The sequence below is a fragment of the Muscardinus avellanarius genome (genome assembly GCF_963383645.1).
Source record: "Muscardinus avellanarius genome assembly, chromosome: 1".
NCBI classification, from domain to species: Eukaryota; Metazoa; Chordata; class Mammalia; order Rodentia; family Gliridae; genus Muscardinus; species Muscardinus avellanarius.
The window spans coordinates 2,031,087-2,049,310 of NC_137786.1; positions in this window are offsets into that span (position 1 = coordinate 2,031,087).

The following is an 18,224-nucleotide window of genomic DNA, read 5'->3' on the forward strand; positions in this document are numbered from 1 at the left end:
AGTTGCTGGACACTTGGAGGCTTGCCCCCAGGGCTCTGCAGGACTCAGCACACCTCTGAGGGCTCCTGCACACCTCTGTCACCAGTGCCTGCTGCACCCTCCGTACCTGAATGTGTTTCTCACGGTTTCTCCAGCTTCCAATCAATTCTTGAGCTAGCAACCTCCTCCCTCTGCATTTCTTTTTTGTCTAGGTTAGCAAGAGTTATTTTCCAGTGGGCGTGCCCACTAATCCTGGGTGACAGTCACCTCCAGTAAATACCATCTCAATTCGACTATTTCTCCTATATTCAGTGTGAGAAGGATCACTAGTCAATACTAGATCTTAACAGGACATATTATTACATATAGAAAATCAACACAGTACATCAATGAAAAAATGTTTTTAGTACTGGCAGTTGAACCCTAGGGTATTCTACCTCTGAGCTACACCCCAGCTTTATCTTACTTTTTTTTTGAAACAAAGTCTTGCTAAATTGCTGAGGTTGGCCTTGAATTTGTGATTCTCCTATCTTATCCTCTCTAGTGCTTGTATTACAGACTTACACTACCATGCCCCTGTGAAAATAAACTTTTAAGAAGAAAATTGACCTAAAATTTCTATAGAACTGGCCAAGTGACACTTTTTGAACTTTATTTTCCTTATGGAGGGGTGTGTTCATGAATTAAAAATTCTGTTTGCACAAGCACACACAAACGCGTGTGCGCGTACACACACACACGAGAGGCAGCTTCACTTTATAAACCCACTCCCTCATAAAAGCCACTGACCCTTGTTATCTGATTCACTCTGATAGGGCCCGCCCACCAACACTGCCACGTTAGCAACCAAATTTCAGCATGGGTTTTTGAGGGGCGCACCGCAGCAGCCCCGACATTCTCATGTTAGAGTGTGAGGGCAGTTAGTGTTCAGTGAGATCACCGGGCGGGGCTCTGCCCGGCAGGACTAGTGTCTTCTAAGGAGAGCAAGAGACGCCTCCTCTGTCTCTGTGCACTCAGAGGGAAGGCCCTTGAGCCTGCAGTAGAAGATGGCTTCTGCAGGTGAGAAGGACGGCCCGTCCAGACCTGGACCTTGGGGTCCTCCCCTCAAGAACCAGGAGAAATTAAAACTCTGTGGCTTAAACACCCCCTTCTCCTCTTTCCTGGGGAAGAAATCAGGGAAGGGGGTATAGACAACTTTGGAGAGGCAGGACAGGATTTTTAAGATGACTGGACCACAAGAAGGGACAGTAGCCTGGAACACAGGCCCTCTGTGCCGTGGGAAGGCGGCAGAGTTATGTGACGGTGTTTGCAGGGCCTTGCTGGAACCAAGCTCATCTCTTGTCCAGGCGCAGCCTCCTGGGTGGCCCTTCGCAGAAGGGGTGGCGTGCCCACGGACACAGGTGGAGGCCTGTCCATCTTCCCAGTTCAGCTAGCCAGGTTAGGGAGACTTCAGGGATAGTCAGGACAACCACATGCCCTTTGGAACCCCTTCCTTCCTTCCAGGAAGGGAACTTCAGAGGACCCTCACCCAGTCGGGGGCCTTGGGGAGGCCAGAGAGCCCTGGATCCAAGGCCGTGTCCAGGGCCTCTCAGTTCTGTTCCGGTCGGTGCTCAGCCTGGCAAAGCACCATCCTCTGACACACTCATGTGTGTCCCGAGCCCCAACACCTCCAACCTGACGAGCTACGTGGAATTATTTTGGAAAGCTCGGGGCAGGCACAACCTTTCCAAACAAGCTGCATGTCAGCTAGAAGGGGAATGCGGGCAGACGTGGGGAGGCATAGGGCGGTGTGTGGCGGCTGCAGCAGGGTCTCTTCATCCCTCCAAGTTTATGAACCAAGGTCAGACCACCTGAAATTGGTGTTAGGTCCTGTTAAAGCAGACTCATAGTAACATCTGGGTAATAGACCCAGAAAGATAAGCTGTTCTCTCGAAGTCTCAGCCTCTAGAATGTCCTGCAGTCTTCTTGCCTGAGGACCTGGGATTATGAGCACACTCGCCCGGGCTAGGTCTGCTTATCTGTCCGATTAGGTAGATCTTAGCAGTCATCCGCTTCTTCTCCTAAATAAATAAAACACTACGATTACTGTCCCCAGCTTGGACATTGAGTATTTTAACACAGATTTCATCTTTAGTGTGTATAAAGAGACACTGGCAGCCTGGCCGCCTTGGGAGGCGTGCCCCAAATGAGACTGGTGCGTTCATATGTTGTCTGCTTCCTTTCAGATGTCTCAAAGGAGCCCTGAATTACCCCACTGAATTGCCGAGTTGTGGGGTTTCTTTGGTCCTGGAGTCTGGGATAAAGTGAGTTAGAAGCTGCATTTCCCGGGCCAGCCACAGGTGCTCAGGTGCTCCCGTGAACCCTGCACTTCACCCTAAATTACCGTTGAGATTGGGAGGCACCAACTGCCACTGGGTCCAGCCACAAGATCCATAGGCAAGTAAGTATGTGACTCCTGATCCCAACTGTGTGTGTGTGTGTGTGTGTGTGTGTGTGTGTGTGTGTGTGTGTTACTAAGTATTGAACTAAGGACATTTTATCCCCAAGCTATATCCCTGGCACTTAAATTTTTATTTTGAGACATTCTACCTTTGAGCTATGCCCCCCACCCCAGGACTTTTTTATTTTGAATCAGGGTTTCTGTGGGTTGCTGAGAGTTTCATTAAGGTGTGAGGCTGGTCCTAAACATGCAATCTTCCTGCCTCAGCTTCCCAAATAGGGGAAATTAGATGTGAACCCTCACACCCGGCTCCCTATTTCTTTTTCTTTTTCTTTTTTTTTTTTTTTTTTCTGGTGGTACTGGGGGTAGAACTCAGGGAATTTATACCTCTGGGCTATACTCCCAGACCTATTTTATATTTTATTTGGAAGCAGGGTCTCACTAAGTTGCTGCGAGCCTCACTAAGTAGCTGAGTCTGGCTTTCAACCTGTGCCATCCTCCTGTCTCAGTCACTATTTCTTTTAATATGTGTTTCTGTGCATTCCTTTTCATGGTTGTGAAAGCAGGACATTTGAAAGGCGTGGTGGAGCACACCTTGTAATCCCAGTATTTGGGAGGCTGAGACAAGAGGATCGTGGTTCAAGGACAGCCTCAGCTACTTAGTGAGGCCCTTTGCAACTTTGTGAGACCCTGTTTCAAAATAAAGAATAAAAAATAAGGTAGGGAGTGTAGCTCAGAGGTAGAATGCCCCTGGGTTCCATCCCCAGTACCTCCCAAAACACAAAAGACAATTTAAACTGAGTCAGAACATGGATCACATAAAACAGCCCTTTCCTGAAACACAGACCCAGCTAAAAGTAACCGAGAAGTGCACTGCATGTCATGAACCCTCTGTCCCTTGGTGATGGAAACAGGGTCCATGACAGCCAAGATGGGCTGCCCTCCGCACTGCCCATCCTTGGGTCTCCAAAGCAATGATCCTGGACATGTAAGAGCGACTTTGTCCCCCCAAACCCAAGGCAAGAGGATGGGCTGGCCACAGCCAGGCACCCCCAGAGGTTGCTCCATCTCCACACAGGAGCCGACACAGACCGGGGACACAACCAGACCAATGGCTCTCCAGCGTCGGCATCACCAGGACGGTATGGACTCAGTCTCCACTAGAATCTTGGGAGGAGCTCTGACCATCACCCACAACACACTCAGCACAACCTCAGTTGTCAAGAGCATGGACCTTCTATGCCTCTATTCATCCTCTGAAAATGGAGAGATGAAAATTTCTGCCTGTTACGATTTAGATTTAAAATGTCCCCCCAGACCTCATGGTAGACCAGGCAGCCATGTTGGAGGCGTGGCGTGGCGGCTGGGGCAGGGTCCCTGGGCACGGTGTACTTTTCAGGCTGGCTGTTGTGCTTTCTGCTCTTCTCTCTCCCTTGCTGCCGAGAGCAGACACAAGTTCTCACCCTTTCCCTCTCTCTGCTCCCTGGCATTACGCCCTGTGGACTTGAGGTCTCAGCTCCTGCTTGGAAGCCAGTCTAAGGACTGAAATCTCCACCACTGTGAGCCAATAAACTTGCCTTCTCTGATGTTGTGCGTGTGTGAGGTGTGGGGGTCACAGCCACGAGGGTGCCGATGACACACTGCCTTCCAGCGCTGTTTGAGTAAGTTAGTACGTGTGAACTCCAGTGTTTGGTACTCAGCCACCTCTACCTAGGTATTTAATATCTTCTATATTCTTTGATGTAGCATGTCATTTCCTTCTGACTTTCTGTTTTTCATTCACAGAGGTGATGTCTTTACTGAGTATGTGTTTATCTTCCAACTCTTTTTCTAGGTTCTGAAATAAATTGGTGTCAGAGGTTTAGTGCATTTGTATTCATAAACTCCATTTAAAAATGTTGACTAAGCCTGGAGCAATGAGCGCTTGTCAGCAGGCAGGTGCGGGGAGTACTCTCGTCCTACATTATCCATGTGGATGCCACTGCGTCTCTACTCACTGGGAAAGCAGGAGCATCTGCATCTGAGACGCAACCCAGCAACAGACTCGATCAGAAGTTTTTCTCTGTTAAACGTATTCATCCTCAGCCAGTTGTGGCGACACATGCTTGGAATCTCAGTACCTGGGAGGCCAAGACAGGAGGATTGTGCGGATTTGAACCCAGACTTAGCTACTTACTGAGAATCTCAGCACCTCAGTGAGACCCTGTTTTCAAATAAAAATATAAAAGAGATCTGGGAGTGTAAGCCCAGAGGTAGAAGCCTCTGGGTTCCATCCTCAGTTCCACGAAAAAAGAAAGAAAGAAAGAATGAAAGAAAGAAAGAAAGAAAGAAAAGAAGCCTCTACCCCACCCCTCTCTTTGTCCAGGCAACCAAGCTGTCCTGGGAAGATGGTACCACCTAGTGGGAAGTTTGAGAAACTGCAAATATCTCTGTTGCCTTGGACTTCACCTCCTCGCCTTTCCCAGCAGTGTCAACTGTACACCTGCTGCATTCCACTGCGTGTTCTAGTGCATCCTGCCGTTGACAATGTGCAAACCTACATCCACCAATTTCCTTCCTGTTATCCTGTGTCCCCACCACTCCAGGGCCTGACAGGTCCATAGATTTCTCCCTTCCTCTCCCATCTCAGCACCCTCCCTGACAGGATGCATGAAGGACTGGCAAGGCGTGCATGTCCTGAGCTTAGACTACGCCCCTCTCAGCCGGCCGGTGTCAGTCGGTGCGGTCCGCGTGGCTGGATGGCTATGAATCACCAGCTTCTTGATCTCTGAACTCGACGGAGAAGTTTCAGGATGTAATGTAAAGCCAGAGACTTCCAAGAGTCCTGAAGTATCCTCTGGAGTTCCCAATTCTTCTCCCGAATTTAATTTCTATAAATGCAAGCCCTGAAATAATCCTGCCATTTGTGACAATATAAATGAACGTGGAGAACATTACATGAAGTAAGGCGGGCTGAATACAGGCAGAAAACTACCGCGCGTCCACCAACACCTGGAATCAGTGGAGGTCAAACTCCTGGAGAGAAGAGCACTGGATGCCACGGGTAGAGAGCGGGAGGAGAGAGAGGGAAGGCCAGGCTCCAAACACAGTTCTGAGAATGAGCCTGGCCACAGGCCAGCGCCCAACGGGGGCACTGTGGTACCAGGACTTTGTGGAGAGCTGGTTGCAGGGGCCCCAATCACAGTGAGGGCCTGGAGGGGTGGACGGATTGACCTGCCTGACACTGTGTGTAGAGATGAACGCTACATGAACCTTCAGTACAGACAGCAGAAAATGCATTTAAAGAAGGAAATCTGATAGCCAAGTGGCGCATGCTTGTAATTCCAGTACTTGGAGGCTGAGACCGGAGAATCCAAAGCTTAGGCCGGCCTCAGCTACTGAGTGAGGCCCTCTGCCAATTAGTGAGACCCTGTTTCAAAATAAAGAATAAAAAATAGGGCTGAGGGTATAGCTCAGAGGTAGAGTGCTCCTGGGTTCAATCCCCAGTATCACAATTAAATTAAATTAAATTAATTTTTGTGGGTCTGGGGATGGAACCCAGGGGCATTCAACCTCTGAGCCACACCCCCTGTCCTATTTTTTATTCTTTATTTTGAAACTGGGTCTCACTGAGTTGCAGAGGGCCTCACTAAGTAGCTGAGGCTGTCCACGAACCGCGATCCTCCAGTCTCAGCCTCCGGAAGGCTGGGATTACAAGGGTGCGTCACCACGCCCAGCTCTAAATTAAATCTTTAAAAACGAAGTTTGATGCCATTCTTCGAGGAAAGAGACTGAGGCTGCTGGGTAGAGGCCAGGCAGGAGGTGTCGGGTGTGTGTGTCGGAAGACCAAAGCAGCTGGAGGCCTGGCAGGGAGCAGGTCTGCGCTCAAGAGACGTCCTGAGCCTGCTGAGGCCCGGCCCCAGGAGCAGCTGCCAGCCTGTTAGGAGCCGCAGGAAGCTAGTTCCCCTGCCCACGAGTGAGTCCTCGGGGTCACCTGCACATCCAACAGGTCCCAGTTCAGAATGGAGGAGCCACAGACCTGGGCTCCCCTGGCCCCACGTCAGCAGGCATTTGAGGCCACAGCTATAGGAGACTGCACTTCCCTGAGGAGGACTTAAGCACATGGTTTCCACTCTTGACAGAAGATGCTGGAACCCTCACAGCAGGCCTCCAAGGCAGGCTATTCACACAAGTTGCACCCTTGGCCAGGTACCTGGAAACAGGCCCTGAGGCTCACAGAGCAGGCTAGAGGCTCCAGGGCCAGGAAGGGGACAGCAGGTTGCCTCCGGCTTGGCCCACCCTCACAAGCAGAAAGCCAGGCACCACGAGGGCACCTCTGAGAACACAGGCCCCAGGTGGGGACAGGGACAGACGGGGGTGCCTCGCCTGGTTTCCTGGCCTGGCCTCCTAGGCTGTGACGGATCAGGAAACAGGTCCTGGTCCCAGGACACTGAGCCCAGAGAGGGCAGCTGGCAGGGCCTCCCTGCTGTGACTCCCCATGCTGGAGGCCAGGCTGGCGGGAGGCTGCAGGCACCAGACCCCAACATGCAAGAGGCAGGACACTGGGAGGGGCTCAGCACAGGGGGAGCCTGGGCCAAGAGAGCTGGAGACACAAGAGCTGGGTCTGATGGACAAGGTGAAGAAAAGCCCTCTCTCCTTCCATTATTTATACCAGGCTACATTGACTATACCTGTTAGCAAATTCTCTGTTCTGATTTTATTATTAATTATTAATTAGTTAATTTATTATGATACTAGGGGTTGAAGCCAGGAACATTCTACCTTCCAGCTATATGCCCAGCCCTGTTTTGTTTTAATTAATTAATTTATTTATTTATTTATTTTATTTGTTAGTTTTTGCAGTACTGGGGATTGAACTCAGGGCATTCTATCTCCAAGCTACACCCTCAGCCCTATTCTTCTTTTATTCTTTATTTTGAAACAAGGAAGTTGCAGCAGTCTTCACTAAGTAGCTGAGGCTATCTGAAAACCGGCGATCCCCCTGTCTCAGCCTCCCAAGTACTGAGATTACAAGCCTGAGCCACCATGCTCGGCTTTTACGTTATTTTGAAATAGTCTCTCACTACGTTGTGAAGGGCCTCACTAAGTAGCTGAGGCTGGCCTTGAACCTATGATCCTCCAGTCTCAGCCTCCCAAGTACTTGGATTATTGGCATACACCACCATGCCCAGTTTCTCTCTGAGCTAATCAAAACGGAGCTTCTGTTCCTGAAATTACACACAACCTGTTAGGTGCATCTGGGCTGCAAGGCATTTTTAGTTGAGATAACAGAGATGTCCTGTTGAGTATTCGCCAGGGTGAGCCTCCTGGGAGTCTGGAGGCCCAGATCTCTGGGGCTCTGTGCACCAGTCATGTGGCCCAGGCACCCTGCGCATCTCAGGCACCCGGGCCCACCTTCGGACCGAGGTCGCCTCCAGAGCTAAGATTCTGCTATTGCACGTGCGCTGGGCAAAACTTGGGGGTTCCAGTGAGACCCGCCAGGAGACGAGGGCCCCTTCAGGTGGGACGTATCACAGCAGGGGCTGCCCTGCCTGCCTGTGAGGGGGCTCTGTGCTAGAAACAGGTGACTGGTCAGAGGGACCCAGGCAGAAGAGCTCCCCAGAGCATGGGAGCAGGTGTGCTGGGTTCTGCAGAGAAACAGGGCCAATGTACGTGTGTGTGTGTGGGGGGGGGGCATGTGTGCATGCGCATAGAGAGATTTTAATGAGCTGGTTTCCCTTATGTGGAGCTGGTTATGCTGGATCTGCAGGACAGGCCAGCGCAGCAGGCTGGACACAGGTGGAGCCATGGCTTGGAGTCCTGTGGAGGAGTTCGGCAGAATCTCCATGTGGCAGCCCGGAGGTAGAGGTCTTTTCTCTTGGGAAAGCTTGTCTTTGCCCTTAAGGCCTTCTGATCAGATGAGGCCCACCCATGCTACCTTAGGGTGTCTGCTTTACTCAGTGTTCTGATTTTGATGTTAGCAACATCTAGAACCAGTGTTTGACCAGCAGCCAGGCACCTGGCCAAGCCAGGTGGACACTGGGTAGAGCAAGTCTGACTTCTGGAGGGTGACAGTTGGCGTGGACAGGGCTGCCGGGAGGTTAGGAAGGAGGTCAGGATGAAAGCTCTCTTCTAGGATCCAGGTGTGCCCAGATAGCTGCCGCTCCTGAGCATCTGGGACCATCATTGACCGGCCACGTCTTCCTGATGAGGAAACGGCTACTCTGCAGCCCAGCACCTCACCCAGGCCCCTGCAAGGAGCTCCGGCCCTGGGGCCCTGCCTGAGCACTCCCGGCCATCCTGGAGTGGTCCATCTGAGAGATGACTGGCTGCCTTAGCCACCTGCACCTCAGAGTTGCTGTGCTGGTCCGATGGGGCCACTTGGGAAAAAATACCTCCCAGATGTCAGCTCCAGGGGAGGGAACAAGGGCTCCTTCTCCTGCCAGGAGGTGACAAGCGTCTGACTTTTATCACACGCCCTTAATGTATGGCCCTGCACCTCGGGGCTGCTGTTATGAATTATCCCTTCCCACATCCTCAGTATCCGGAAAGATGGTTTACTACATAGGGTGAAATAATAACTCAGTGGTGTATTGACAATCAGAGCAGTATATACTAGGCCCAGGTGAAGGGAGACGGATATTGCTCGGCACTATTTAAATAATTGAGATCTCAATAGACATACAAATCTACATGGGCGAACCCACGTCCCTGTGACTGACAAGCGCGCACTCCACGCTGCGTGGCGGCGATCGACCGCGGGACGTTGGGCCGGCCTTTCCAGCTACTGACTGATGACAGTTGAAGGTGGAACCAGATGTGCAGGGAGGGAAAGTGCACCTGGAGCCCAGCACCTCCACCTGGAATAACTGCAAATGGGCATTCCATGCCCGAGCTTGGGACCCCTTCCTAGAGCCTCACACTCTCTGTTCTCTATCTCTGAAGTTAATCTTAATTCATCCGGTTTCCTCCAATGTCAATGATAACACAAACTCACTGTAATAGTATTGGGAATGAGTGAATCTGATAGGAAATCACAGATACTTTGGAAAAGAATAGCATATGATGAGAGCCTGGAAATAAGAGATTTATTTTATTTCTATTATTTGTTTATTTATTCCTTTTTGTGTGTGGTAGTGGGGATTAAAACCAGGGCCATTCTCCCTCTGAGCTACATCCCCAGAACTTATTTATTTATTTATTTATTTATTTATTTATTTATTTATTTTTACAGTATTGGAGATGGAATCCAGAGGCATTCTACCTTCAAGCGACACCCCCAGCCCTATTTTTTATTCTTTATTTTGAAACAGGGTCTCACTGAGTTCCAAAGGGCCTCCCTACGTAGCTGAGGCTGGCCACAAACCACAGTCCTCCTGTCTCAGCCTCCCAAATGCTGGGATCACAAACGTGCTCCGCCACACCTGGCTCTATTTTTTATTTTGTGTGCATGTGTGTTTTGAAACAGGGTTTCACTAGGTTACTAAAAGTCTTACTAAGTTGCTCAGGCTGGTCTAGAAACTGCGATCCTCCTGTCTCTGCCTCCCAAGTACTGGTATCACAGGCCGTGCACCACCATGCCTGGTGAATAAGGGAATTCTCTAGTCACGTGCGCGACAAGGAAATAGAGGTCACCACTTTTCACTATTCTGCATTTTGGATTCTGACTCTGGAAGTAATGTACTGCAGTAAGTATGGGGAAAGTGTTTTACTAAACATCATTGTCTGATGTAAAGACCCACCACCAGCCGACAGAGCCTTGCCGCAAAGCACCACACAGCCCTCCACACGGAGAGGTTAAAGCTCGAATGTCACGACACGCGAACACTGCTATCAATAAACTGCTCTCTTGCTAAGTACACACTAGCCAACATCACAGAGAACTAAGACCAGGAATGCCACGGGAGGGCTGCAGGAGACAGGGCTGGAAGTTTAGTAAACTTTCTCACTCAGACAGGTGTGTCTAGAGTTAAGGCTGTTTTCCAAAGGCAGAGGGTGGCTCAGGCTGAAATAGTTAACTAAGCAATTATTTCTAAAAAAGCTTTAACAGAGCCAGGCATGGGGGCGCACGCTTGTAATCCCAGTACTTGGGAGGCTGAGACAGGAGGATCCAGGTTCACAGTCAGCCTCAGTTACTTAGGGAGGCCCTCTGCAACTTAGTGAGCCCCTGTTTTAAAGTAAAGAATAAAAAATAGAGCTGGGGGTTTAGCTCAAAGGTAGAATGCCCCTGGGTTCAATCCCCAGCAATACACACACACACACACACACACACACACACACACACACACGCACACACACAATAAAACTTTAATGGATGTGTATATACTAGTGCAAAGAAAATGCTTAAGTGTATGTCTCGGTCAACATTCTCCCTGCTATAATCCAAGGCAGTGGACTGCACAACTTAGAGGAAGGTCTGTTTGCTCACCATGTTTTGGAGATCTTGGAGTTGCGGTCCATGGCAACTCGAAGCTCAGGCATGCGTCAGAGGCAGAGATGAGGGAGGCAGGCTCTGCTCTCGTCATGGAGGCCAGCAGCCAGAGAGCAGGCGAGCGAGGGGATTCAAGGACAGGAGCGCAGTCCCCAAGGCCACGCCCAGGGACCCACTTCTCCAGCCATACCCCACCGCCTAGGCGACCACCCAGTAACTCCACCACCATGGCTCTATCCACTGTAGATCACAACCCGCATGGCTTAGCCTCCTCATTGCTGGCTCTTAGGGGACATTGTGTACCACACCACGGCGGTGAGAGTGGCACCTGGCTGAGCTCCAGGCACCATCTCCTGCTGCATGGCCACATCCCCTCTCCTGCCTCACCTTCCTCCCCAGTCATCAGTCCCAGATAGCCATCCAACCCTGGATCGCCTGGTCTCCTATTGCCCCAATTCCCTCCAGGCTCTACACAAACGTACACTCATCTTAGGGTCCCTGTCTGTCTTACAGAAGCAATCACACACCTTTGTCTTACAGAAGCAATCGCATCTTTGTCTCCATCTTGCTTCCTGTGTAATAAGGGCTGGTAGATGTTGTCACCCGGCATAACTGAAGTACCTGTTTCAAAATTGACCTTTGAGGTTTCATGGTGTGGACACTGTTACAGTTGGATCTGGAGTCTCCCTGAAAGCTCCAGTGTGGAAACAATGTTCCAAAACACAGAAAATTGGGGAGGTGGAGCACAGCTTGAGGAGGTGGGTCGTTGGGTGTGGCCCTGGGGGCTGTCCCTGGCCCCTTCCTGTTTCTCTTTGCTTTCAGCCACCATGAGCTAAGAGTGGCTTCTCTCTGCCACACCCTCCCATCTCCGCAGGTCCTGCCCTGCTGCTGACAGATCAGGGACTGAACCTCTGAAACTGTGAGTTAGACAGAACTTCCTTCATCTGAGCGGCTTTTGTTGGGTATGTGGGTCGCAGCAGCGCCTGCGTAGTACAGACGCGGCGTCTTGTGTGAGGCAGCCTCATCCTCTCCGGGCTTCGCTTTGCTCTAGTATCCGACACTCTGAGGAATGTTAATCATCATGTGTGCTCTTAGATCCAGCTCCAGCCACTCTCGACTTCTACCACGGCTTTTCTGTGGCGGGATTGCTGAACTGCATGAAGCATGTGCTTCTAGAAGTGACGCATATGGCCAGAGCGTCCCAACGGTGGTAGCAATGAGCCCCTTTGCTGCACTATTGCTTTAAACCACAGGAAGCAGCCGGGCGTGGTGGCGCACGCTTGTAATCCCAGCATTTGGGAGGCTGAGACTGGAGGATCGCGGTTCGCGGACAGCCTCTGCTACTTAGTGAGGCCCTCTGCAACTCAGTGAGACCCTGTTTCAAAATAAAGAATAAAAAATTGGGCAGGGGGTGTAGCTTGGAGGTCAAATGCCTCTGGGTTCCATCCCCAGACCCTCAAAAAATAAAAAATAAATAAATAAATAAAGCACAGGAAGCTGAGCACTTTTCACAGTCGTGCTAGGGTGAGTTGCTTCTATGTGTGTGCATTTAGGACCAGATGGCTTCAGCAGTAAATCCTAGAAACTAACTTATTTTCCATAATTTTTTTTATAAAATTGATGAAAAAGGAACATTTGCAAATTCATTCTGTGAGGTCATGGCTCCACCAAAAACGGTCAGATGAAGACCCTGTAAGACAAGTGCGGATGAATCTCCCTGAAGAACACTGCACAGAAGTCTCCAGCAGAATACTGGCAAACAAAATCCAGCAGCACATTTAGAGGACTATACACCATGGATAAAGGGACTAATGCCTGGAATGCAAGGATGGCTAGACACATGCAAATCAGTCAGTGTAACGTGCCACACTGACAGAATAATAGAGACAGCTAACCATATGACTGTCAAGGTTTTGACAAGATTCGACATTCTTTATTTAAAAAAAGAATATAGCTGGGCGTGGTGGCGCACGCTTGTAATCCCCGCATTTGGGAGGCAGAGACAGGAGGATCACGCTGGTTCGAAGCCAGCCTCGCTGGCTTAAGAGACCCTGTTTCCAAATAAAAAATATAAAATAGGTCTGGGAGTGCAGCCCAGCAGTAGAAGGGCTTCCAGGAACCCCAGTACCACCAAAAAAATAAATAAATAAATAAAAATAAAAAATAAAAAAAGAATATAAGAAAACTGCCTCAGCGTAAGACATTGCAGCATCTATGAAGAGCCTACTGCTCACATTATACTCAAGGTGAGATTATACTCAAGGTGAGACAATGAAAATGCTCCCTTTATGATTAGGAACCTGACAAGAACACTCAGTCTTGTTACTTCTAGTCAACTTAATACTGGCCAGGACAATTAGACAAGAAAAATAAATGTAAGGCATCCACATCGAAAAGAAAGAAGTTAACTTTTTTTTTTTCGGTTTACAGACTATATTAACTTGAATTTAGAAAACCCTAAAGATTTCACCAAATAAACACCTGGTAAGCCGGGCGTGGTGGCTCACGCTTGTCATCCCCGTGCTTGGGAGGCAGAGACAGGAGGATCGCGCAGGTTCAAAGCCAGCCTCGCTGGCTTGAGAGACCGTTTCCAAAAATAAAATAGGTCTGGGAGTGTAACCCGGAGGAAGAAGGGCTTCCAGGAACCAGAGCACCACCCCAAAAAAACAAACAAACAAACAAACAAACAAACAAACAAAAAAAACACCTGGTAGAACTAGTAAATAAATTCAATAAAATTGCAGAACACTATTTCAGCAGTTGAAAAGCAGCTATATTTCTATATACTAAAAATGAATAGGGTTTCTGGGGCAGCTGGAGAGGTGGTGGGTGGGCTGGGCACCCCCGCCAGGCTCCGGCAGCGGGCTTCTGAGCCTGGTATGGGATGTGTCTTGCGACAGGACTTCAACGCAAGCCTGAAGAGAAAGCAGCCTCTTCCCCCTAAGCAACGGCGGTGTAGCAGTTATACAGACAGCCCTTTGGGGAGCAGCCTTCGGGAGAGCCTGGGTGAGCTCGCCAGCGAGCAGACCACGCCTCCACTGCCCTTCAAGGTCTGCTTCCGCTTAACAAGGCTCTAAACTCATCGTGGGCCCGGAGGGTCAGGAGCAGAGTCCATTTCAGGGGCCCTCTAGATACCTACAGATTCTGTGACAGTGTGTGGCTTTTGTATCGAATGCTGCTGGATTCAGAGGTGACAGGACTCATTAAAGTGGATAAAGTAAAAATTGTAGCCTGTGATGGTAAAATATTGGCTCCAGTACTAGGGAATGAATAGGGAAAGAATGTTTTCAGGCGTCTTCTGTTATTATTCATCGATTTTTGGAGGAAAACAAAGAAGATATTTTTTTTCCACATCATATTTTATTAAAAAAATGACAAAAATTCAGAACAAGCCGGGCGTGGTGGGCACGCTTGTCATCCCCGCGCTTGGGAGGCAGAGACAGGAGCATTGCTCAGGTTCGAAGCCAGCCACGCACGCTGGCTTAGGAGACCCTGTTTCCAAATAAAAATGTAAAAATGGGTCTGAGAGTATAGCCCGGAGGTAGAAGGGCTTCCAGGAACCCCAGTACCACCAAAAAAAAAAAAAAAAAAAAAATTCAGAACAAAGAAAATATTGTAAAACGGAGGAGACAAGCACCAAAGCAATTCTGTAGGTGATCCCAGAGAAGAGCAGCATGTCTCTGATTTATTAAGTATCTAACATGTGCCAAGAACTTTTTAACACATTTTTTCTATACATCATAATAAAATAGTGATGGTGTAATTATCTGCCACAAAAAAATAAAAATAAAAAATGAATAATTCAAAGTAAAAATTTTAAAAATTATGTTTACAATGGCATCAAAAAGAATAAAATACTAAGAGTCAGGCATGGTGGTGCACCCCTGTATCCCAGTACTTGGGATGCTGAGGCAGGAAGATCATAGTTTTGAGGAAAGTCTTAGCAACTTACTGAGGCCCTAAGTAATTTAGCAAAACCCTGTTTCAAAATAAAAAATAAAATAGGACTGAGAATGTAGGTAAGAATTAGAATGCTCATGTTCAAACCTCAGTACTAAACAAAACAAGAACAAAAGCTTTGGAAATAAACTTAACCAAAAAGGTGAAAAATTATACAATCAAAACTACAAAATGTTGCCAAAAAATTAAATGAGACGCAAATAAATAGTAAGATATTCCATGTTCATGGATTAGAAAACTTATTATCAACAAGTCATTAGTAATATTCAAAGCAATCTACAGATTTGATGCACTCCCTAAAATTTCAGTGATCTGGGTTGTTTGCTGAAGTAGAAAAAAACACTCTTAAGTTAGTATAGAATATCAAGGAAACCCAAACAGGCAAACAAAATTGAAACAAATCAAAACAAAACAATGTCACTTCTGAGTAGGTTGCCAAAGAATTGATAGCAAGGTCACAAAACATATTGGAGTACCATTGTCACAGGAGACAAAAGATGGAGGTGCCCATCAACTAAAGCTAAATACACAAAATGTGGTGTATGCATACAATGGAATATTATTTTGCCTTGGAAAGAAAGAACATTCTGAAATAAACTAAAATGTAGACAAACCTTGAAGACTTTAGGCTAGGTGAAATAAACTACTCCACAGAAAAGACAAATGTAGTTTCACCTCCACATATGAGAGTTAACTAAGGAAATTCACAAAGACTGAAAGAAGAATAATGTTTACCAGGGACTGACAGAGAGGAAAGTGTTATGGTTTAATGGACACAGAGTTTTAATTTTGCAAATAAAAAACCTTTGGAGAGTGGGTTTATAACAATGTGCCTGTTATTAAGACTACCAGACTTATTAAAGATGATTAAGAAAGTGCTGGGCGTGGTGATGCACGCTTGTAATCCTAGCATCCGGGAAGCTGAGAGCAAAGGATCGCGGTTTGCAAACAACCTCAGCTAGTGAGGCCCTTTCCAACTCAGTGAGACCCTGTTTCAAAAATAAAAAGATTAAAATATAGGGCTGGGTATGTAGCTTGGAGGTGCAATGCCCCTGGGTTCCTTCCCCAGTACTAAAAAAAAAAAAAAAAAAAAAAAAAGGTTAAGAACAACAGCGATCTGTTTCTCACGGTCTGGGTTCGGGGAATCCCAGGTCAGGGTGTCCGCATGGTCGGGCTCTGGGTCAGGTCCTCTTCTGGGGTTCAGACCAGTGACTTCTTGCCGTATCCCTGTGGGGCAGCAATATAATGAGAGCTCTTTCTGATTCCTTCTATAAGGGCAGTAATCTACTGTCATATTTACTGCTTCATAAAGACCATGCTTCCGTTATCACACTCAGAACTTGGGTTACAACATACACATTTGAGGGAGACAGGGAGACACATATTTAGTTTATAACGAACGGTTTTAAAAAATTGACTCTGCAATTTTAGTGACTTCTAGCATACGAAAAGGCAATCCCCTTCTCATTCCCCAAGGAGAGCTAAAAATAAGAAAATCTTGGAGCAACCAAGGTAAACTAAAACTATGCTTTATAGCAAAAGCAAACCAAGACTACATATTCCCAGCATCAAGAAAAAGAAAAGAGAAAGATTATATGCTCTTTATAGACATTCTGGAAAGTTCTAAATGGATTATGGTTTTTAGAGAAGAGAAAAAAGAGTGTGGTGTCTTGTAACTGAGACAAATGATACAAGAAGAACCCGAGTGTGTGGCTCTGCCCCAGCCCGGGAGCTCTGGGGCACTACGGTCTCTGAGATGATGCTCTGCCCAGCCAGTGAGCTCCGGGGCACACGATCCCTGAGAGACAAGGTACAAAGGGGAGAGAGCGGATACAGAAAGCACACGTGGATGGGGGCGTGAACGTGGCTCTGAGAACCAGCAGTCTGGGCTAAACTTAAAACATCCTTTAGACCCAAACTGCTTATGGGCAGGAAGGAGGGCTTAAAAATGGTCAGCTGCCAAGAAAGTCAAGTTTCTCATGTGGTAAAGGGTAGACGTGAAGAGCCAAATTCCCAAAGCCAAAATTTACAGAAAAAAACACGTAGGAAGTTACTACCAAAAGAATCAGGAGTTAGCCTGGCACTCACAGAGGACACACTCTCAGAGTATCCACACGCAGTAAAGGGCAACAGTTTTCAGGTCCAATTCTGGTTGTATTTATCTCATTATTTATTTTCAAATAGAAATGTTTGCTCTTCTTATACGTTTTCTGCTCCATGATTACACAAACGCTGTGTGTGTGTGTGTGTGTGTGTGTGTGTGTGTGTGTGTGTGTACTAAAGGAGGGATTTTTTTGCAGATCTGGGGATGGAACCCAGGGGCATTTGACCTCTGAGCTACACCCCCTGCCCTATTTTTTATTCTTTATTTTGAAACCGGGTCTCACTGAGTTGCAGAGGGCCTCACTAAGTAGCAGAGGCTGTCCGCGAACCGGGATCCTCTGGTCTCAGCCTCCCTAATGCTGGGATTACAAGCGTGCCCACCACGCCTGGCTCAAGGGAGGGATTTTGATGATTCTTTTGATTCAATTCTGCCGCTGTCACTTAGAGTAGTCTCTAACTTTGAGCTTGATTCCATGACGAGACTTGAGAAGACCCGGGGAGTCCAAGAGTACTGGGGGGGTAAGTATTCGGAGACAGGCAGGGTCCTAAGTGTGGTCTGCAGTGGTCTTCACCAGGGTTTGGCTGCTTCTCTTTTGATCTCATAGTGAGACTGACTTCTCTACCCGCTCCGAGCCTGGTGTAGTCCTGTGGGCGCCTTGGCAGTAGAGCTGGAGCAGGGGTTCTCCTTGCCGGTTGAACTTAGCCTTTAAGGAGCCTTCAGAACCGATGAGCGGTTGGCATGTGTTTCTTCCCCCATCGTGGGCAGTGTGCTCCACCTGGTGATACCTGTAGCCTCCCCGATAGACACTGTGAGCGCAAACTAACCCATGTGGCTTAAAACTGCTGTGACCTGTGCATCTTTGTTGCAGAAATATGATTTGGCCCACCCAGAATGGAAGAAATCACTATGACTTTGCCCGTGGTGTCCCTTGCTCTGCAGAGGTGTAATCCTTTCCGTATAGCTACTTGTGTCCATGTTTTCATTTACATCTTCTGAGTTCCCAGCATCATCTAAGAAGTCCTCCCACATGTCAAATCTGACAGGTGGTGGCCACTGTTCTTGGGATCCGGCCCAGATTGTCTTCATTCCCAGTCCTCTGCTGGGTCCTTTCTGCATGCCCGCCCAGCCCGCAATCTGGCACAGAAAATCAGCTTTCTGGGTCTTTTTTAGTGAAAACAGAGTTGATAGATATGGCGAACTTTTCGCAGACCAGTAGCGTATAGAAGAGTGAACGCAACAAGGTCCCCGAGACACTGCCGACTGCCCACACTCAGGCCACCACAGGGACACAGACTGAATTTTCCCATCTTATTTCTTAAAACTCGCCATGA